The sequence below is a fragment of the Epinephelus moara genome, chromosome 4 (assembly GCF_006386435.1).
Source record: "Epinephelus moara isolate mb chromosome 4, YSFRI_EMoa_1.0, whole genome shotgun sequence".
Lineage (NCBI taxonomy): Eukaryota > Metazoa > Chordata > Actinopteri > Perciformes > Serranidae > Epinephelus > Epinephelus moara.
The window spans coordinates 40,698,328-40,720,333 of record NC_065509.1 but is presented as its reverse complement, the minus strand read 5'-3'; the positions used below and the strand labels follow the sequence as shown (position 1 = coordinate 40,720,333).

General features: G+C 40.9%; 1 protein-coding gene across 1 annotated transcript in view; it reads left to right on the top strand.

Annotated features, from left to right (window-relative positions):
* The first annotated feature begins 8,374 nt into the window (after window positions 1-8,374).
* The window catches only part of htr4 (5-hydroxytryptamine receptor 4), a 213,597-nt gene continuing 199,965 nt past the window's right edge, over window positions 8,375-22,006 (top strand). Inside the window, exon 1 of the mRNA XM_050042827.1 lies at window positions 8,375-8,449. The gene's annotated coding sequence lies outside the window, so the exon portion shown is untranslated. The remainder of the gene's footprint in view (window positions 8,450-22,006) is intronic.

Below are 22,006 nucleotides of genomic sequence, written 5' to 3'. Positions count from 1 at the left end.
CCCAGAGATGAGGAAGCATTTTAGCACTCACAGTTAGTGTTTGTGTGTTTTTGGATGGGATTTTGGTCAGATGTTTGAAGTAAGGTCTAGGGTAACACTGACCACGGCTTTACAGCCTCATTGCGGTGAGGATGTTAAGTCATGCGACTGTGGTGCAGTAGAAATTAGCAGTGAAGTTGTCACATGGTATTAAATGTACAGCGTTGGATTTAAGTTTGTCCGTGAACAACACAACATAACCAAAATAAGCCACGGTAGCACATGGAGAGAGGAGGAGATGACTTCATAAAGAGCCAGATGGAAAAGCTCACAAATACTCTGATGACAGAGAGGAAGGAAGAGCCCGTCTACATCTAGTTAATGTCAAGTAGACGCAGCTCATGTAGGTGATGACATTTACAGTTTTGCAATATAAAAACAGAACTAACCAGTTAAAATGTGCACAGTAGGGTTGCAGCGGTATACTGGTTTTAAGTATGAAAATTGTTATTTATTATATGATGTGCATTTACCTCTGTGGTGTTGAAAGAAAGGGCAGCAAGGCAAACAATCTAAGCTATACATTTTGTATTTTAAATATACCGTAAACTGTCATACTGTGAAACTGCGATACTTTCTTTGATGGTTATCGTACCTTAAAATCTCTCTTGCAACCCTAGGATGCAAAACTGTGAACCTTGCTTTGAACTTTCAGGTGTGAAAAGGCCCCAAAAATCAGAATCTGATGACCCTTGTATCTCCACATTTAGTGACTTATATATTTTTCTGTTGAACTGGAGGATGAAAAATGTCTTTATTGGTTAAGAAACTTCTTTAAACTATTTAAAAACCCAACTGGATTAACTGAGAAGTGCATTGTCACTGGGCTGACAGCTCACTGGGCTGTTAAATTATTATGAATTTATGATTAATATTTTTGTCAAGCTTCAGCAATGGCTGCTGCTCCTTTATTTACAAGCATTTAATGTTAATTAATATTAATTAAATTCCTTTACCTTTGAATAGCTTCAATCTATTTTCAGTTAAAATGTCTCTAAAAATGGCAGTATTCAGGTTTTACCCCAGATTCTATCATTTTAAGGTGAAAAAACTAATAAAGTAGTTTGACTGCTGGGTGACACTAATGCTAAAAGTCTTCTGATTAATATTCCTTAGGCTGCTGAACCGGATTTAATTATTAGCAAGATGACTGACCACACTTCACCCCTTAACTGAAAGATTAATACACAAAATCAGTCCTGAGAAAGAATTCAAATTTTAAAAAGTGAGCAGGGAGAAGTTTTTAATTTATGAGCTGGATGATAGTATATTTAAAAAGCAGAGTATAATCCTCATGTATACTGACACACTCTGTCTTACACACACAGTGATCGTGGTGTGTGTGTATGTGTGTGTAGTGTGTGCAGAGCAGGAAGTTCCTCCGCTGTGTTTGCTGTCTGTTTCTTATCTGTGCTGTTTAAGCAGAGCAGGTAGCAGTTTCCACTGTCACCACAGAGCTGCTACAGTGATGTACAGGCGTGTGTGTGACCTACATGCTCAGAGCTTCTATTGACGCCGCTTAACAGAAACAACCATTAAGGTTAATGGGAGTGGGGACACATGCCGGCTCTGGTGCAGTCCTCCACACTGTTCCCCTGTGGCTCTGTGAGTTCACTCTGTTTACAGGACGTAATGTCACTTTTAATGGCCACCTTTAATAAAGTCTTTATTGGAGTCTCAGTTTACAAACAAATCCTCTGAGGCAGAGTTCATCTTACTGGCTGGATGTGACCTCACAGGGTGGAAGTGAAGAGCTGGCATGTTTCCAGCTGAGTGAGAGCTGGCTGAGTGAATATTATTTGATGAGTGAATCAAGAACATTTTGATCATTTAATGGTCTGTCAAGCAAAAATGCCAGATGTTGGCAGCTTCCAGCCTCTAAAATGCTGCTGTTTTAAATAATCGTAAATGGAGTGTCTTTGGGTTGGATAAAACATCAAGACAACAACTTTGGGTCATGGACATCCAGACCAGATGATGAATTGAATGACATGACAAAATAGTAACATAATCATGAATTGACAAGAGGAGCTAGTAATACAGGGCACTGGCCCAGTCGCCAGAAGAAAATGTTGGCGTTGTACATTTCTTCAAACGACAAACATGTTACATTTGTACGTTTCATATGTATCATACCAATGTTTCTAAAGTGACGTAGTTCTGGTTACATGTATATGCAGCCCATTCTCGTTACAAAGTCATCAAATACTGCTCCTTTGTTAGTGATTTCAGTGTCACACCTGACGCAAAAGGCACCTCTCGCAGCAATATGATACGCCGCCAGGTGGCGTCACTTTGTAAGATTGTTGGACAGAATCTTTCGCGGTGTTACGATATGCCAGTGGTTAGCCAGATGGCTCCTGTCGTGGCAGCTAGCAGCTTTTACTCCTGTCATTTCCTCATGCTCATTATTTGGAGATATAGCCTCAGGCTTGCGGACATTAACGACAACTGGTATGTGCTTTTACGTCTGCTATGACTTTATGTGTAATCGTGTATTTCTAAAAGTCACTTCTGTAGGTTGAATAGTTAGCCTAGCTTATTCCCATTTTTATGCCCACTGCACCAGGGATAGCCGTGGCTGGAGACATGGTGTTTTTAGGTTTGTCCGGTCTTGTGAATGCAATATCTCAAGAATGCCGTGAGGGAAATTCTTCAAATTTGGCACAAACGTCCAGTGGGACTAAACAATGAACTGATTGGATTTTGACGATGTTGGATTGTTGTTGGATTTTGGTCACAGTGATCTTGCATCCGTCTCATTTCATGAGCGTGATATCTCAAGAAGGCCTTGAGGGAATTTACTCAAATTTGGCACAAACGTCCTCTTGGACTTAAGGATGAACTGATTCTAGTTTGGTCTCTGTGACCTCACAAAACATGTCTTTGGTCATCGGACATTTCTAGTTGTTTCAGATCTTTGTTTATTTATATTATGTCAATTTGGATTTTAACTAGTTTTTACTCAAAACAAACTTGCTGGTTTCTCTCACCAGAAAAATACCTGCATTGGTTGTTTGTTCAAACACTTTAAATCACATGTTTGCATTTTACTGACGATCTGACAGCTGTCTGCTCTCACAGGCAAAGGCAGAAGTAAAACCTTTCTCCTCTCTCTGACCATTTAGGTCAGGTGTTTATTTAGGTCTTTTTTGACAGTGACCACAAGCTCAACCTTCACCAAGTGGTCTCAGTCACCTAAATTTAACCATAGAGGTTAAAGATGCTCACATGAGTTGTTTCAAAAGGCAGTGACACACAGCGTATTTTGTTATGACAGCTCTCTGGTTTGATTTGTTTGGCATCATTTCTCCCTTCATGGTTTTTATTGCATTGTATTTCACTTGCAGGTTGTGCGTCGTATCCAAACTGGTTTCACATTAAAAGGGAAGAAACTGTTTGCCAGTTGGCAGTCGCAGCTGATGATGCACAAGAGGAGGCTGAACTCTGTTTACTGAATATTCAAAACAACGTACTGGTGAAGTTTGGCACTAACACGAGATCTGTTGTCTGATTTTGCCAGTTAACGACCATCAAACTAAAGTTTTGGCTGTAGTTTCTTTCTTCCGCACTGGATTCAAACTCTGGTACTAGAACACAGGAGGAGATAAAATTACCATTGTCAGTGGCAGCTTATTGTTTCCTCTTGAAGTATTAGCCAATACAGCCAGCCTGTGTGTTTCAGTATTACAAAGGGAGTTGTTTGGGAGAGCAGCTCTGGCCTTGGACTTTGCCTCTGACGACCTGAATGAGAGGAAGCAGGGCTGTCGGCTGTGCCTCGTTAAATTGTTGGGGGGTGTTAGGTTGTAAAAATGTGGCATGTGTTAAATAATGCAGGACACAAGAGGCTGCATTGTGGTGAGAGAGAAATAAAGTTGTGTGACTGTGATAGAGGGTGGTGGCCCGACTGGGAATCATTGCTTTACAGTGTCATAAACTGGAATTTGGAGACTGTTCTCCACTTTGAAATGCTTTGTGTTGAAATCCTGCACATGGAAATGTTGTATCTTCTCAGTCAGTTTTAAGTTTTCACTTTAGTTGAAAATGAAAATATGATTTATTGGAAGCAAACACATATCTAACAGATGGAATTTTAGTAGTTTAAATCACATTTGGAAGGGACTACCATTAATTTGAAACCTCTCTCACCCACATTGCAGCCAGGGAATGCCTGTAATAGAGAATAACAGTTCCAACAGGAATATGATACGAATCAGGCAGAAATTAAAACATCAACAACAAAGATGATATGTTTCCCTGGTGTCAGCATGTAGCTACATGCAGCACTTACAGACAAGCAATAACTGTCTATAGCAGCACTTTCTCCTGTAGGAAATTACCAATAAAAGCTTCTTAGCACAACCACACATGTTCCGTAGGAATTTGATCTGAAATTTACAACATCGGCTACCAAGATTACATTTTTCCCTGATGTTAACACGTGGGTACTTGTATGTAAGCAGTGTACTTGCAGCTTGCGAATAACCGCAATGGAAAGTGGCGGCACTTTCTACCGTTAAAAAAATACCTATAAAAGCTTCTTAACAGAACCTGACAAGTTCCTGCAGGAATATGATTCAAAATCAGAGAGAAATTAACATCAGCAACCAAGATTACATGTTTCGCCGATGTTAGCATGTAGCTACATGTAGCACTGTAATTGCAGCCAGAGAATGACTTGTTTAGTGGCGCTTCCTCCTGTTAACAAATCACCAGTAAAGGCTTCTAATCACAACCAGACATGTTGCAGCAGGAATATGATCTGAAATTGAGGAGAAATTTACAACATCGGCAACCAAGATTACACGGTTTCCTGACGTTAGCATGTTGCTACATGTAGCAGTGTGCACCAGAATCTCAAGCACACTATTTAAGAACCACTGACTTACTGGTTAGAAAAAGATTCAAATTCATCCTTTTTATGAATTTTTTTAATAAATAAATTCATCCTTTCTGAATCAAAGTTTTGATAATCCCACTCCTGCATCTGTCATCATCTTCTTTAGGGTACATGATGTCCATATCCCCCCTATCATTAAAAATTATGGCAGCAGAATACTTTTTAGATGAGAGCATAATGGTTGGGAATAGAAGCAAACTAGATCTCATCATAAAATTACAACCAAATACAACTTTTTTTTTGGCTTTAGCATGAGATAAAGTGCGGAAAATTAGCTGTCAGGGTGAAGAGATCAATTATTATCTTAGTGTGACTAATTACATGAAGCTCTAACGTAATGAAACAGAGCTTAACACTTAGTAATTTATTTTAACATTATCACATTTGACAATAATATTTTCTGAATGTTTAGCCCTTAGTAGCATCATTTAAAGACTTCATGTGACGTCTGACGTCTTTGGCAACATGTTGTTTTTGAGATCAGGAAGATTTATGTTCCTAATTTTTATGGTTTCCTGGTGTTAGAGTTTATATTATTGTGGGAATACCAGAGAGTTTACTGGACTTGTCTGCATTTGAGAAATAGAATACAATCTTATAGTATTAAAGCAGTATATTGTCTGCAGCGCTCCCTGCAGGGCTGACAACCTCAGCAATGATATGATGAAGTTTTGCTGTTTGCTTTCAGGGAGGAGGAATTTAGGCAACGCAGGCTTAACGGCACAAGTGTGAAACTGTGTATGTGTTTGTCTCAGTTTGTAAGTTTGCATTTGCACTCAAGGAGTCTCATTACGTAATCAAGACTGTCAGGAGTACTCTATTAAATGATCATCAATGCTCTTCCCATTTGTCCTCCATCTGTTTTCTTCTTCTTCGTCTCTTCTTTTTTTGTCCCCCATTAAACTCCTTACCAACTTTGCTTTTAAGCTGCAGCCGCTCCTGACATTTATATCTTTGGCCTGATGTTTTCAAGGTGCTGTATTTTGTGTGCGCGTGAGAGATTCTTTGGCCATAGATTTTGCAATCGCTCTGTGTGTGTGTGTGTACGTGAGTGCATGTTGTCAGTGACAGGGTTTATATGGCTGTGAGGTGAGTCACTTTCTCTCCAGGTGCTCTTTGGACAGTCCCGCAGGTTTTTATGGCTTTTCTGCTATTGAAATCTCAACTGAGTCACCCTGAGAGTTCCTGTGGATACACACAGTAAGGACAGACAGACGGACGGACAATGAGACGGACAGACAGGACAGTCAGTCAGTACTGAAAGGTCAGTTTTTGATGAGTACTCAGCGCACAGGGACCACTCTTGATTGCTTGTGTTATTGAGTGTTCTGACATTCAGTTCAAGCCAATATCTGAACAAAACGGCAGCTGACATTTATTCCTGCACTCAGACATTTCTTTCTGCTCAGAGTGGCCTGAGTACCGACTGACATCAAGTGTTAAGGTGGGTTTCCTCCTTCAGGAACGACCTCTCTCTTTGGTCAACTAACTATTATTTTCAGTACAGATACCTGCAGTTTTTTCTCAATAAATCATCAGCCTATAAAATGTCAAAAAATAGTGAGACAAGCACAAACTTTCAAGAGCTGCAACCACGTACCCACATGGATCCTAACCTCGTCACGTTTTTCCAGTTGTCATGAACACTTAATCAGCTGTCCTTTGTCTCATGATCTTTCTGCAAAGTCAGGGGCAAGTCTGAATCCTTTCAGAAGTCATGTGGCTTTTTGCGAGAGGCCCCAGCCGTTGCCATGCTTCCTTATTAGCCAGTTAGCATTAACACAAACACATACTTTCACACCAGGCCCCCAGGAAAGCAGTTGAGCCTTGCAGCCAATTTTTCCCAATGGCCACTTGCGGTATTGCAGCAAAAAATCCCCTGTGGCCCAAAAGGCATTTTCCCCATAGACCACGGTTATAAAAGAGGCGTACGTTAAACTAACTAAAATTATAACTCTATATGTTATGAATTTTTTAACCATGGAGGTTTGATATTTGTAAAACTTTCCTCAAGCTGAGAAAAGTGATTTTTTTGGTTCTCTTGGCATCTGGGATCGAGTAAGATTCAGCTTCACATGCGTACATGACTCCTCCATGCCAAATAGCAGCTTCGTAGGGCAAGAACTGTGGCCGCCAAACCAACCAACCAACCAACCGTCCGACAGAGCACGCTCTAGAGCTGCTGGTTGCAGCTTAAAACGCACATTGCATCTTCCCTGAGCCCAAGTTGATCTCTTATAATCTCTTGTCTTGTTCAACCAACAGTCCAAAACCCAAAGATATGCAGTTAATATTGATATATGACAAAGAAAAGCAGCAAGTCCTCTTATTTGAGATGCTGAAGGTAGAGAATGTTTTTTTGTTTGAAAAATTATTAAAACAACTGATTATCAAAATAGTTGGCGATTATTTTCTGTCAATCGATTTATTTTACAGCCGCTAAGTAAATTTGATTTCTCACCTGTAGAGCCGATCTCCAGAGCTGTGACTCACCAGGCAATATCTTTATGTCCATTGTCTTTATAATGACGGGATTGTGGGTCGTTTAGCTCGGATCATTTCTCAACCTCAACGAGTCTCTCCTCATCCACTTTTTTGTCACACATGGGACACAGCAACAGACTTCTCTTTATGCATCAATGGTGAGGAGAGGAGGAAAAAAAAGCAGCTACAGGTGCAGATGAACAAGCCGAGGGCACGTAGGGGAGAATGCATGTAATTCAGGGGTGGTAAAGTGCCACGGGGCCGAGTATCCAGGTGCGTTGACACGTATGTAGCTGCAGCTGGTGTGGGGATGTATATAGAAAATAGTAGGGTGTGGTGTTTGGTGCCAGTGTGTTAAAGTCAAAAATAAAACACAGTATCTGTACCTTACTGAAAAGACAAGTGGGCTTATTTATGCATATAATAACAATCTAAAAAAGTCACAAAATAAAACTTCTGATTTATTTTGGCACCCATTTTTCTTTTAATTCAAATTTATAACATGCTTTTGTCTTCTGAAACAGAATAAAGACATTTATAGTTGATCTAAAGTTTGACAGATCCAAGCACACACGCTGTGCTTATTTACCCAATTTCAATGCAGGAACTGTGGCTCAGACATCAGACTCCACAAAGCTCATATTCGACGTGCATAGTGCTGCTTTAATTTAAACTGATTGGACTAGTTTCATGCTGAAGTGGGATGTTGAGGGAGAGCCGTAACTGTGGGAGGATCATTCAAAAGTTAAACAACTTATGAAACCACTTAAGAGGAAGTGAAAATGAAAACCCAAACTGTTTGTTCTCAAACATCCAAGACATCTATCTGACCCCTCAGAGCTGCTTCCTGGTTTATCTTTGACCCACTGTATCAACCGTGTCTGCACGTGCACTTTCACAGTGCAAAGGACGCTCACACAGGCGGCCTAGTTACTCGGAGCAAACTCATGTTTCTCGACTTGCTGGACTGTTGTAAAGCTGTGTCCAGCGGTGTCGCCACATCTGCAGACCTCAGCCATGAGACTGGTGAGTGAAATCTTACGAGTGACTGGATAGGATTCAGGATTCAGGTGATTAAAAACCAAAAAGGAGCGGAATGAGCCTTTATGATTTCTACTGCTCTTCCTTACTCTGCTCTTTCATAGAGTTCATGTTCAGTCAGAGGCCTTGAACTGAGACTGTGCTGACATTTAGCGGGCAAGTGCCCATGAAATACCATCCAGTGTCAGCTGATATTAGAAATCAATAACATGATGAGACTCAGAGTCAAATTACTCTTTGCTAAGGTTCAGAAAGCTGTATTCCTTTTTGTATTGACTGTTTATCATCAGTACGGCCCTGTGAAATCCATTTTAATCCATGTTTTCCCTTTTAATTTTTCTGAAATCTACATTTTACAATTTGTTGTACAGTTGATTCTATTTTTAGTATCAAATTCAATGTTTCCGTCCATGTTTCCACATCGAAGAAATTGTAGAGCCCTACATCATCTGCTTGTCTTCCCCCACCAATTTTCCTGCCTTTCCTGTTTCTCATATTTTCCTTCATGTCTTCCTTACTTTCTCGTGCTCCCCCTGTCCCGTCCTCCTTGCCCCTCTGCCCACTATTATAACACTCATGAATGGCTCAAGCGCCATCCAAAGTTCTGGATCGATACTTCAATGAACCTGTGACAGCAGTTTGGGTGGAGTATGCAAATGATAATTGCTGAAAAGCTTTGTTGGATTTCATCCGTGGAGAGTAAATAGACTATCTTAGCTGCACAGTGTTCTTGCATGTGTACCCAGAGACCACAGGATGTTCATTATTATCAGTTTAGCAAATTGGGCGTAGCTCTCTGACTGCTGGTTTAGCTGAGCCCTTCCATGTGTAGAGCTGAAACAGTCGCTAGAAAGAACAGGAGTTTACTGAGCCTTAATGCAACACAGGGAGGAAAAGAGGGGCATCCATCTTGCTATTGAGAGAGAAGAGCCCCAAGACTGCCATCAAACTCAAATTAGCATTTAAATTAAATTGGAAAATTAATCAAGAGGTACAGAAGTGTGTGTCCTCGTCTCGTGGGTGCAGGAAAACGCCGTCCTCCCTTCCAGGATGACGTTAGTTCTCCTCCGCCCACCTCGATTCACAGGGGCTGCACTCGGTCACAGTTAAGTATCACCCCACCTGGAGATCCACACAGTTGGCAGCTGGATTGCCCCTCACCAACAGGCAGGCAAATTTGATTACCACTGTCAAATAAAACCAAATAAAGTCATCTGTGTGCCTGCACCTGGAGGGAGACTCAGGAGCAAGTCTGTCCAGATGTCTAAAGGGTAATTTCTGTTGCTCCCTAAGACACAGAGAAGAGGAAAGTCATGAGTAATGAGGATTTGGTTTGAGGGGCCCTGAGAGCACAGGAGCAGGCAGATAATTGGAGTGAATTGAAACAGAAGGGAAGAATTCAAGGTAGGACAGCAGCTGGTGTGAGGATAGAAGCTGGCAAGGACGAACTCTAACCCCCCTCGAGTCAGCAGAGTGCAGTAAAGACTTAAATCGGCACGTCCTAAACTAGGAACACGTATTCACCCCCTAACCCTGAATGGTAATTAGCAGAGTTAAACTCCTTGCCTGTAGAGTTCAGATCCTCCTCTGTGGTCCTGTATTTAGATATTAACTCATAAACTGATCTGAACTGAACAAGATCTTACATAATTTTCATAAAATAATCTTAAATCATGGTCTACTTACTAGTCTTATATTAAGGAGAGGTAGACACACGCACATCCATATCGAAAAGATGTGATCATCTTTCTTCCTACTTACTAGTCTTTCCACTAAATATCATTGGGCATCATTCACGAACAGTCCGACAAACATTTTACGCACAAATCCGGGATTCATCAATAATTTCTTTCCTGAATTTGCTTGTAACCTGCAAACAAATTCAGAACTTCCTCAGATATTGGTGTCAGGGGATTGACGGTCTACGGGGTAATTTTGTAGGCTGTTCTCACAAATTGTTTGTATGTTTTCCTACAAAAAGTAATGCTCTCAAATTTGCACTTATCTCATGTCTCACATATTTTGAAAGGCTGTGATCACGTGACAAGTGCACTGATGAGAGTACACAAGGAAACAGTCTCAAGCAGTCTTGTAGGGAGGCAGGTTGGGGCAGTGCATGGGTCACAAAAACCTGGATTTTGCCCTGAAGTCGCATGTTCGGAACAGTGTGAACTTTGAGTCATTTTAAGATACGTCCTTGCCATATTTCCTTTCCTAAACCTAACCTCTGTAACGTTACGTTAATCCATGACTTTATGTTAAGGACGCAGTGTTATTCGTAGGGGCTCTAATTTGTAGGATATCATACAAACTTTTCTTTGAGAATACGTTTTTACAAATTTTACTGTTTTTCAATTTACTGCACTGTGCAGCAACCTATTCTAGAGGAAGCTAGCTAGCAGCCCCGCTTAATTGGGCATTATCGCCAGTAACACCAGCGTGACCCAACAGCGTCAGTTCAGAAACATTGTGCCCACCTTCTGGTCTCCCCCCTGGTTGCCCCAGTGAGTGAGCGGCTCAACTTTGAACCCACACTGCCTTTAGAATTTTTTGCTATGTTAGCTCTTTCAGCACAGTTAGCAGTGTCTGGACAGCTGGTGGTGCTAATAGAGTTAACAATGCTAAAGGAGTTTTGCGGCTCAAAATGAAGCCGCTTGCTCACCGGGGCGACCTAAAAGGAGGCCGTAGGGTGGCCGCCATTGTCCATCATCTGGATGGCGTTATCAGTGGTAGTTGCTAGTTGAGTGGCACCAGCAGCTAGCTCCCACTGGACCCGACCAGTGGAGAGTGCAGAGCTGCCAAAGATAACGTTAGCTAGCCAGTGAAGACTGGAGGGTGGACATGGTGTAAATGGAAAGGCCTCTTATATTTCACATCATTAAGCATTTTTGTCTTTAGAAATAACCAGTTAGTTACAAGTAAATGGGTGTCAGGCAATCGAAAGCCAAATTAACTAATAATGACATCCTTAGCCTCAGACCATGCGTCGTGAATCTTGCAATAATTTGGCACGCAAATTTATTTTGTGTGCAAAGAAACATTTCTAGACACGCTTAGTGACTGAAATCCACTGTGAGCAAATTCACACAAAGCTTCAAAGATGACTTGAGCTTACTGTAGCTCCTAAAGCAAAGTCTAGAAAAAATGCAGCTCATTATTTACTATGAACAGAACATTAAGTAAATTTAAGTGTTCAGTTATTGTGATATTTCAGCATTGAACATAGTGGAAATTGAACCCTAAAGTTTACTCTGATAAAACTTTGGTAATGTAATTCAGAAAACATTTGGTCAGTTCGCTCAGTAGAGGTAGAACGTTTCATGGTACAGATCAGCATGTTTCTAAACTGCTTGCACAGGATTTGGGTGAGTTCTCTGGCATCTTTAGGGCATAATGCAGCAAAACGCAACACACCTTTAGTGATTTATGTAAATGTTACATTATAATAAGGACGTGACCTGTGTCTGAATGGTGAACATTATCGGGTTATAGGCATGAAATAAGTAGGGTGAATGTTTTATGTCCCTCCGTGTGCTCCAAATGGTATATATATTTTTTAAACCTTAATTAAACCACAATTTAACAATAAATACATTGACAATGCTTTAGTTGCCAGAGGCAGATATTGGAGGGAAGTCGTTGTTGGCAGCATTTTGTTTTCCACCAGAACACATTCATTTGTATATTTGCTTAATTATTAGTAGAAACAGTTGGCAGACGAGCTCCAGTGTGTTCTCCTTCTGCTTTGTCCCTGCTCTGTGTCCAGAGAAGTGTCCCCCAGTGAGGCCTCCGCAGGACAGGCTCACAGTTTGGGGAGTGTTCTCACTGTCAGAGGTCCTGGTTGAGTTCAGTGGCCCCTGACAGGGTCCGGCTCAGGTCGCCTCCCTCAACACTGTGTTCAGTGCTGAGGCTTAATGGGCCTCTTAGTGGGGAGACAGGCAGCAGATGGTGTGGGGGACGAAAGCGCACAGCTGGATCATTACAAACACACACACACATCTGGCTGGAACTGATGGTGGCTTTAAATCTTGGGACTGTGTCTGCTTGTGTGCATCCTTCAGAATCTGGCAGAACCAGCTTTTCTTTTCTCCTTATGGCTAATTATCAACAACAAGTAGCTGTTTTCAGCCGTCACTATTTATGCTGTTAAATTCCTGTCAACAGAAACAGATCCCTGTCAACGAAAACAAAATGTTGACAGGAGAGTAACAGCAAAAACAGCTGCTTGTTGTCATTAATTCAGTGTAATGTTTAGGTTTTAAATTCAATTCAGTGCCAAAATGTGCTGATTTCTACTGCAATCAATTGAAAGCCTTTATCATCATTATTATCATCGTAGCATATTGTTAAATATAACTTTTCTGAGTATGTGTGAATAATTGCTAAAACTTAAATGTAAAGTTTGCATTTGTAACTTTCTGCTACCGATACCATTACCCTAGAAACGTTTATGTTGTTTTCACAGTCACAGTCAAAGTAAAGACACGATTAGATGCAAATGCCCGCTGGGCTGCGCGATGGACACGATGCAAATGACATCGATTTCACGTACGTATGACGCAAGTTAACACAAAATATTCTAGGGTTCAAACCCACATGAGTAACATGACGCGGAAATTCACATCGCTTTTGGTGTGTGCAACATTTAAGCAACAGTCGGTAACTTTTATAAAAACTAACTTGTTTCATATTTGCTGAAACTGTCCATAGTACACGAGACAGATAATGTGTGAAAAAATCATGTCCCTCCTCCTCTTAGTGCATCTATGGGCATTTGTAAGAATCTACTGGGCCTGAACAAAAACAGCCAATCAGAGCTGAGGATTCTGTAACGCAACAGCTACAGCTTTAAGCCAAACTCCTTTAAAACAAACACCTACGGTATTCATCTGCGTATTTGCATATCTAGCAGACACAGAGCAACATTATCATCCTGTTTAGTCATATATGTGTCCAATATTCACTCTTCTTTTGGCTCTGGTTTGGTCTTCATCAGCTCCTGCTAGATGTTCCACTTTGTTCACCAGCTGCTTGTTCATTTTCTGCTGCCTCTTCTGAGACTTTATACACTATAGAGCAAGGAATTTAAACCAGCAGAATCAGAAACTAAAATCCCTATGTTGATTCACACTTCAGGCTGTTTACATTTACTGTTTGTACTGTGTGTCGTGTGAAACCTAAAGTCAGTGTTGAGGAATTTTATGTTACAGAAGTACGGGACATCAAGTCATCACATCATCATGTTACATTAAGTATAAGGGTAGCACAATAATATCGGCACATCATCAGTGTTGGGTGATATCAGCCAACATGCTTTCTTTGCACAATGAATAAATATAACATACATTGAAAAGCTTACTATTTCATGTCTCCATCTGCTTGGAGACTATCACAGTAATACTATGCATGCATAATATGAAGTTGATTCCACTGCAGAACAGACTTAATGATCACCAAAATTAAGTGGGGAAGAAATGGAAATATCGATATTGGTATCGGTTATCAGCCGAATAAGTTGTTGTATATCTGCATATCAGATATCGGCAAAACATCCAATATCATGCATCCCTTTTAAGTATGTAACATGGTAATGCCAAACCATGATGATTTTTCTAAACCTAAACGAGTATGAACTGAATATTTGTGTAGTACATTGAGTTATTTCAGTCCACAATAACGTCAGAAATATCCTCTAAGCTTTCAATACCACAGAAGTAACATCCTCTATAATAACTGTTACATTTATTGCCATGAAATCAATATAGAGTCAGTTAGTTTCATAGAAGGTCCTGGTGGGAATGTTGTGATCTTGTAAGCATATTGTGTGTCGTTCGTGTGTTAGAGCTTTGGTTCTGTATAGTGTGTTTGCCCACCGCGCAATGTTGAAAAATGTATGAGGGTGGTAGAGGGCAGAGAAAATTAGGAAAATGTCATTCGACTCATCTCATTAACGCAGTTTGACACCCGTTGTGCATGAAATTGCCAGAGCTGTGGCATGTGTCGGTCATGCCTCTTGGCTCTGAGGCATTAGAGGCTGTAGGACTCCCTGCTGGTGTGAGGAAATGTAAAGTGATATGGTCGGTCACCAGGTTTCTTCAAGGAAGATAAAAAGCAGGGTAACTGAAACCTGAATGACACTAATGAAAGGGTGAGGGATATGGATGAATAGATGATGATGGACAGCTGGATGTTTGAGGAGCATCAGTGGTTGAAGTGTCCGTCTTTCTCACAGTTAAAAATCATAGGAAAAGTAAATTCATCTGACTGAATATTTATATTAATTTAAAAAAAGTTTCACTTTTTTCGGACAGTAATTTTTTTATTTTAACTAATGTATTATTAAGTATTGTAAATACAGACCAAGAACAAAAATGCACAGCATTTCATTCTCTGTGACATCGTTCACACTCGAAACTTCAAATTAAAGAACCTCAGATTAAAGACAAGTTTATTGCAGTAATCAAAGTTCTGCTGTTTCCTAACTGGAAAAAATGGTTCCACCTGAAAATACTTAAAAAAAAAAAAGTGCCCCTTCTTGTCTCCAATTTGTAGAGGTTACTTAAAAGGATATTTTGCCAATTTCCAGCCAGATCTATGTCACTGTGGTGTGGGGAGTGTGTGTGCAGTTGAATATTGTTTCACTTCAGAAGTGTAGCACCAAATTCTAGGCCCTAAGGATGAGCAGTCTCTAGCTAGCTGCATTTAGAGACGAATCCTAAAGTGTTTCTCAATCTGCGTTCTTGCCTGTACTTGTGTTCTTGCGGACTTGTGAAACGTCATCAGTCGCAGCCCAAGTACTGTTCCGATTCAAATCCGCATCCAGCCAAGTACAGTCCAAATGCCTGGATGTGAACTTGCTCTGCCTGTTCCATCGGGGATGCATCGGGAGGTGACTTGTGGGGACTTTTGACAGCCAGGTATCCCAGAATGCATTTCTCACAGACCTCTGGCAGCCGTCCTGGGGAGTTTGTACTCCCAAGTTGAACTTGCCAAGTCCGAACTCCCAAGTGTGCAAGTCCGAACTTGGCGTACTTGGTACTGAGAACTAGTGTTGGGGCGGACCAAACCATTTTGCGCCCCTTAAGGGGTGAAAGGTGCCTCCAAAAGCTGACTGACCAAAGTTCAGTCTTTCAGCCAATTTATTCCACCGATTTTAATGTAGCTATGGTGCGGGAAGAGCCTAACACTTCTCAAAGACACGGATCCCTCCTTGGTAGGGTCGGTCCTTCCAGCTCAACGCAATGGAACAAGCTAGCAAATGCCCTGCCTTCACTTTTCACTTTTCTCTTGCAAATCATGTGCAAAAAATTGTGGGTAGTTAATGCTCCCTGAGGATCCACACATGCATCCTTGAGAATTCTCTTTAGGAAGGACTCTGTCCCCAGTAAAATTCAAAGGATCCTTGACATTAAAACGGTCCTTCGGTGGGATCCGATGACGTAGCCTCCTTAAAAATTCAGCTGTTTAAGGCTGTTCAGCTGTTCCTTCCTTGACTTTGAAAAGCACCAAGTATCCCTTTAAGGCCTTGGTTACCACTCCTCATCTTTATTTCATCTCTTGTGAAAGTACTTCACAAATTTAGAATTCCACTCCTGTAACATTGTCAGACTTTTGTTGGATAGTTGATGCAGCAGAACCAGAGATATTGTAGTTTTTGGTCTTATTTCTTGTCAAAACCTGGCACCTGCACCACCCCAAAATCAAACGCATCCTAACAGTTTGGTCACAGATTTAGGTGTGTTATGCTAGAAGCAGATAATGTATTCTCGAGCCTCAAGCAGAGATAATGAGGTCTAGTAAACTCACTTCTTTGCCTCTAAGGTCGGTGCTAAAAATCACATTATAGCCGACTCAAAGTGCTTTAATATTTAAATTAAAACATGTTAATTGACAATTATCATTAAGCTAATTGAAATCTAAGTGAAGCTTAATTGACTTTGGGTTGTTTGCTTTAACTCAGTGGTCAAGTTTCACCTTCTGTTAATTAAACTGAGTCTGACCTTCTTCAGATCCACAGGGTATTGATCACATATGCTCATGTCTTCTTACATCTTTGTCTCCTTCTGTGGCTCCTTGAAGGCCAATGTCATTATCTCGAGACTGAAGCTGGCAAGAGCAGGCAACATATTGTATTGTCCTGACATTTAAACATTAAAAAGAATGTATTGTATCACTCAGAATCACATTGTAAGCTGAGAGGAACTGCTGAGACAGGGAATAGACGATCATCAGCCGTTAAAACTCAGTAAATATGTGAAATTACATTGTTTTAATTTACATTTTGGAGCAGGGTGATCTTCCATTGAATTTACTTGCACTAGTTGGGAACACTGTTTATATCTAAGCCAGTACATTTCTATGTACTGATATGATTTTGTTTGGAATAAAGCTGCAGCTGTCATTTGGTGTTAAAAAGACAATATTATGATGCATGACAGGAGTAAACAACAAAACACAAACAAGTTCTTATTCTATTAAGTCTATTTGAGAGACATCAAATATTACTGAACATTGTAATTAACAGTCAAATCCCAAACTATTTCAAACTGACAAAAGCCTCAAGCTGCTCATTTAGATCGTCCCCAGCACAGTGTGTGTCTCTTTATTTCAGTCATTGTTTTTCTTCTGATTGTGGTCGTACGAGTGAGAATGCTTTCTGACTCAGAGCTCCTGATTCGAGAGGAGCTTCCCTCTCCTGTTGGTTAATGTATTCTGATGTGATTGGATGATAAGTCTCTTTGGAAAAACGTTCTGTCTCTCGTTCAGTCCACTTCCTGTGTTTCTGGTAAATCTTAATCTGAGAAATTCATGAGAAGCTTTAAAGGGGATTTTTAAACCTTTTTAAATCTGTCATTTGTTTCCATCCAGTGGTTTTAGTGTTTGTTTGTTTGTTTCTGTTTGTTCTTGTGTTTATCAGCAGAATATTTTAAAAACAGCATCTTTGGTTTACTGTGGAGTTTTTGTCTCTAAGGAAGAGGTTGTTACACAGTAAATTGGACAGATTGTAAAACCCCCTGAGACAAACTTGTGATTTCTAATTAGACATAAACTCAACCAAGTTTGGTAGAAACTTAGGTTGTGGTCGAAGGATTGAGTGTACATATTGATGCAGATCAAATTTCAGATTTAAAAAAAAATTGTTATGATTGAAACTACAAATTGAGAGGATGGTGCAGCCCTGGTGGCGCTCTAGGTTTGTGTGTGGTCTGTATTTACATAGTCTGCCTATTAGTTCCAGTCCATTTGTCTGAAGTGTGTGTGTTCCTGTGTAGACATGGCCTGATGCTTCGGGGTCACTGAGTACAAAAAAATGTCAATACACTTCAGTATCTTCCTATATTGTGTAGACTGCTTGAGTTATTATGAGGACCAATTTCAGTTTAATACCTTGATAGTGAAGACATCTCTTGTTTAGTCCTCACATCTCAGAGGGCAGTTTAAGTGTCAAGAGTTGGTTTCAAGGCTGCAACTCACGATTATTTTCATTATCAGTTAATCTTATTATTGTTTTCTCAACCAACTGATTCATCATTTGGTCTATAAGATGTCAGAAAATAGCGATAAATGTCCACCCATGTTCACATTCAAGGAGTTGAAAGTGATGTCTTCTTTTTTTAACAGTCCAAAACTCAAAAATAACCTATTTAATTAAAATTGGTAGCCTACTAAGGATGTCAGTTTTGTTTAATTTTGCTTTTGATAGCTTGACATCCATTAATCCATTTATCGTTACCTAACCAGTTAATTGAAAAAAAACAAAAAACAACAACCTCAAAATGATGTGAAACACAAGAGGTGGTTTCCTTTTAGTCCAGTGCTCCATTGACTCAGATAGGTTTAGCGGCTATCCATTTAGTGGCATTGAATTTTTTTAATTTTGTTTGTAAATCTCTTCCCTTTATTTTATTTTCTGTTAGCTTTGCTGACAGACAGCTGGTGAGCCATGTTACCATGCAAAAACACTGTGCCCCTTCCCCCCTCCAGTCTCCTCTGGTTAGCCAGCTAGTCTGCACTGCGCACAGGCCAGATAGGAGCCAGCAGCACCACTCAATCTGCGACTACCACTAATGCCATCCTGACTTATGGTGGCAGTCTGGCGTTCCTGCGGAAACAAGGCGGCCACCCTCTGTTCTAGCCCAAGGCCACCCCAGTGAGTATAGCCTAGTTCACATTACATGATTTTGACCCTAACTTTGCATTGAGGAGACTATCGTAATCTTTTGAGTTTTCATACCTGGCGACGTGTGTTTCTGTCAGCGGGAGTCTCGCCAACTGTGTTACAACCTGTGTGTGCACACCACAAGATTTCTCCACCGAGCCCTCGCCGACAGAGCCCCAGATAACGCAGTGACGTCACCAAACTTGGAGACGACACATCGTAAAGGCATGGATATTCTTTATTATCCTGGGACCAAACACAACGCGCTCCCCGTGTTGTTGTTGCTTGTTGTGTTGCCAGATCTTGGGAGAGAAACAAGCAACCAGGGCTATGGAAACAACCTCAAAAGAAGCCACTATCATGCGTTTAAATAACTTATTAGACGGATATATTTAGAGATAGATATCCAGTCCCAGTCACAGACGAGGGGGCGACTTGCTCGTAGGCTTGTGCGCACATGAGGACTCGTCGTGGAAGACAATCTGCCGACTCAACTCCGACCCAAGGTAGCTCTCTAGATCCTCTGCGACGTCAAAATCGTGGTGAAAATCGTGTAATGTGAACTAGGCTTAAGTTGTATAATTTTGAGCCACAAAATAGCCTTTAGCATTGTAAACTACGTTAGCAACACCAGTCATGGTGAGGCTGCTAACAGTGCTAGCTGAATTAACAATGATAATATAGGCTAAAGGGGTGTTGCAGTTCAAAACTAAGCTGCTTACTCAACCGTGTGACCTGGGGGAAGACCGCAGGGTTTGCATGGTGTTTCGGTAGTAATGCCACCATAGGTTGGGACAGCATTACCAGCGGTAACCACTGAATGAGTGGCAACACTGGCTAGCTCCCACCTGTCCTGTTTGGTGGGCAATACAGAGCAGCGGTGGCGACTAGCTAACCAGTGTAACATGAATACCTCAATAGCTTTGGTGGTACAGCAAAGTGACCACTACTAAACTAAAGAGTAGCAGAGTTAACCCGTAGACCAACATGCATAATTGGTCAGAAATACTCTCTGCACTGATGACATCTCTAATCAGTTGATCAACAAATGAATCGTCAACTCTCCTTGGTTTATGTTGAAGGTTGGAGTCGTGTCTTGTGGTGGTGGTCAGGGTCTCTGCAAGTATGGCAGTACAAACCTGAATGTGTGTGTGACCCAGCGGGCATGAAGCTCACTGGTCATTTACAGCTGTGCTCCAACAGCCTGGCAGGACGCCAACCGTTCCCTCTGGTTAAACCATTAGTTCAAGCTGCATTCGTGTGAACACATCCAGTGTGTTTCCCATGTGGACGTGCATTAGCACATATGGAGCCAGATGAAAGGTCCACCGTGTGTGTGTCTTCGTGAGTGTGTGTGTGTGTGTGTATTAAATCTCTTTAAAGTGAATATGGCAGAGCGATCTTCACGCTATATGCACAATTACTACACTGTTGTATAAAGTTAACGATTGGTTTTAGCCTTTGTTAATCCTTAATGCCACTGTTTACTTTTAGATTATAATGATTATGTACTGTTATTGTTGCTTTTTAATACTTGTGCAGCAACAAACAGTGATCGTCTCCTCAAGGATCACTAAACTTTATACGAGTAATAAGAGAAGGACACCAGCGTGTACTTGAACTAAATAGATTACAGAGTTTATTATCCAATAGAAACTAGTTTATTATATTATCCAATCCTGGGCCACTGTATATAAAACCTACATAAATCTGTACTGCACTGCTGTACGTGCGTCTTTCTAAAGTAATTCAGTTGCACTTTCTGCTCTGCAGCAGCTGGGTAAAAATATCACGTTGCCTTTAATAAATTTAAGGGGCTTAACTGGCTTTTCTGTACTGGAGTCAATAAATAGAATGGTTGTAATTCACTGCAGTGAAGAAGACAGTGGTTTGACCCCGCTGCAAGCAGAAGGCAGATTGAATTAACTGGCAATATAGATCTGTCTGTGGCATTTAGGCACAACACAGGCAATAGAGAGTTGTTTTCACCGTGTTTTATTGTGTGCATTTAGTTCCTTTGAACAGTTTACTGTGAGTTTTCTTGTCGTAGTGCTTTGTATCCATTCGAGGAGGAAAAAACTGGAGGACATTTTTGGGTTTCAATGCAATGACCAGATCCAAAGGGAATTTACTGATGTACATATATATTTATTTATTTATTTGACAGTTTTCAGTGATGTAACTGAAAGAAAATGCAAAATTCTACCACACACATTCTCACTGCAACCTCTTCACATATTGAGGTTTGGTCATGGACTGTCCACATCCACATATGACGTCCAAGGTACCCTGGGTGTGTTGGTTGTTGACGTTCTGGGACGTTGTGTCAACTTCAGCCTGTTACATGCATTGTCTTCTTTCAAAATGCACTTCTGTTTTCACAGGAAATTTACCATTCACATACAGTCTCTTTCAAAATTAAAGCATTTTTTCCTCCAACAACTAACGCACATGGTTAGGTTTACAAAAAAAGAACAGGGTTTGGCTTTATATACTTATGGGACACAAACATCACTCTCCACGGTGAAAGTCAATGTTTGCTGGACTCATCCACCACCCTTCCCGTCCTCACATGGACTTTCGCTGTCTTAACTTTCATCCATGTCTCGCCACGTTTCTCCCTGACACCGCCGAGTGCCATTTAAGTACAGCAGCGACCGGCCGCGTATCATGCTGACGGTAAAGGGCGGCTTTTTTTGTCAGTGTCACTGTGCAAGTCACTGTGGACATGCCGGATTTTGACAACTTCGGAATGAGACTGGGTTCTTAAAACTTGTTTATTTATATTGATTTTGGCAACAAATTTGATGCTAAGACGCCGTTAAATGGGAAGTACTCGTTTAAAGATATTGGGACTTTACTGTCGCCTTGTTTGAGGACACTGGGACTTAAATATCATTGACAAATTTTGGTTTTTAATACTTATCAGAGCCTACTGATCCCAAATATCTAGGAGAAATAAAAAATTGCATACCAAACAATAGTCTGGGTCTCTGGAGGATGTAGAGAAGTAATCAACTTTGAATTAGAAGACACTAATAACTAGGGATGGGTACCGAAACTCGGTACTTTTTGTACTTGGTACCGATTCACGTTGGTACTACCGAGTGCCGATTCACTTAAAATGAAACGGTGCCAAATTTCGGTACCTGAGGTGGAGGCGGAGCGAGAGCGCATGACTCGCACCTCAGACTCAACAACAATGGCGACAAAAACAATGTGCAGACAAAAGTTAACGTGCAGCACTGTTCCTAAATGTTCTCAATAAAATGTTGAAACTGAGAAGTTTAGACTATGGGCTCGAACGACGCATAGTGCGTCCAAATTCACACCCGTTCTTCTCTGTGGATTTTCTCCGCGACCGTGCGTCATAGCGAGAAGCC